Consider the following 2,169-nt stretch of genomic DNA (forward strand, 5'->3'; position numbering starts at 1 on the left):
TGATCTCTCACTCAGCATTTCAGAAAAGGATTTGAAGTCAGCCATGCACAGAATTCACTCTAGCTCCATATCCACAAAGCTTTCAGTTATTCAACTTACAATCTTTTATCGAGCACATCCATCTTGTTTAAATTGTCCAAAATGTTTCCAGGGCAAGATCCAACCTTGCTACAGCTTCACTGGTCCACATGTTTTGGGCATGTACAAATTAACAACCTTTTGGACAGCATTGGTGTCACAATCACTCCTAATCCTCTAACAGCTGTGTTTGGTGGACTCCCACATGGGCTTAAAGTGGAGAAGGACAAACAAACTGTAATTGCCTTTACTTCACTATTAGCACGTAGACTTATCTTGCTCAACTGGAAGAATCCTAGCCCACCTCTTTGAAGTCAGTGGGTTAACTGAGGTTATATACTATTTGAAATTGGAAAAAATCAAATTGTCACTTAGAGAATCTGTTCAAAACATTTTTAAAACCTGACAGGATCTAATCAATACAATTTTACAATAAGCACTTATATTGAGGAGAAAGACTGCTTTCCCTCTATACTATTCTCAATGGTTTTACTCTGGCTGTTGGCCTTTCTCATGGGTGGGGGCTGAATTGAATTTAGTCTTGTTAAGTTTGGCTTGATTGTATGGAACATTACTTGGTTTAAATAAATTCAACAAAAGATAACAGACAGAAGAGCAGCTTCAGCGACAGACTGCTGTCACTGTCCTGCTCCACTGACAGATTGAGGAGATCGTTCCTCCCCCAAACTATGCGACTCTTTAATTCCATCCGGGGGGGTAAACGTTAACATTTAACATTATACATAGTTATTGTCTGTTTTTCACCTGCATTATTATCATTCTTTAATTTAATATTATTTATTGTATCAGTATGCTGCTGCTGAAGAATGTGAATTTCCCATTGGGATTAATAAAGTATCTATCTATCTATCTATCTATCTATCTATCTATCTATCTATCTATCTATCTATCTATCTATGTGTGTGTATATATATATATATGTGTGTATATATATGTGTATATTGTGTATATAAATATATATATATATGTGTATATATATATAAATTTTTGTGCAGAGAATTCCTTTAAGCATACGTGGTTCGGTTTAATTTCAAAAATGAAACAAAGCATTTTTATTTCTGTTATTGATTTAAATTTACTAATGGGGTAAGATAATAGGTGGCATGCAGTGGTCCCTTGGTACTAGATCTGGAACATGACCTCTTAGTCATGGATTGTGGTGATGGCTCCCATTAAAAAAAAAAAAAAGGCCAAAAGAAGTTGTTCCAGGTATTGCAAGATTATACCCCTCAGCTTCCCTGGGACATCCAGTGTTACTGGAGGGAAAATACAAGCTGATTAAAAAAAACGTTTGATTTAGAAAGAGCAATACTGATTTCACTGCCATCATCATATAGTGGATCAACCCTTTGTCCTGGGTAGAGCATTTCACAGGTCATAGGAATCTGACAATCCTGTCATTGTGTGTTTTGATTCTCTAATATAACAGTATAGATATCTTGCACTTAAATCATCAGTTGTAGGGATGTGTAGAGTCCAGCTTTTCTCAAACTTTAAATATTTGCGACCCGAGTTTTCATAACAGTTTTAATCGCGCCACCCTAACGTTTTTTGAAAGGAGCCCACTAATACCAATTTGTTCTTTTTTAATTAATGATATATCATAGATGCATATTTTATTATACCTACTTAACTTTTATCGACATTTATCTAACTCTATATTTATTTTTCTAGTATCAGAATGTAGTTTAAGTTAATTTCTTTTGGTTTCAATAGATGTATTTTTCATATTTTCGATTCTTGTTTTCTTTTTTTTCACATCTTCGCGACCCCTTTTTGTTACTTCGCGCCCCCCTAGAGGGGCCCGCCCCACAGTTTGAGAACCACTAGTGTAGACTGATGATCATTTGTTTAGCTCCTCATTTATATAACTTGACTGTACACATAAACCGACTATCTTTGCTTCCAAAGGCACAAGGTATTTTTGCAACTATTGCTTCGATCCAGGTCTACCTATAACTGTTGTTTTTTTTTAAGAAAACAAAAGAAAAAGAAAAAAAGCACGATCTTGGACTACAATTCCCTTGGTGCATTGCACCACTTTGCTATAAACATCTGTTCCATCCGGGT

This window comes from Erpetoichthys calabaricus, chromosome 18, assembly GCF_900747795.2.
Source record: "Erpetoichthys calabaricus chromosome 18, fErpCal1.3, whole genome shotgun sequence".
Lineage (NCBI taxonomy): Eukaryota > Metazoa > Chordata > Cladistia > Polypteriformes > Polypteridae > Erpetoichthys > Erpetoichthys calabaricus.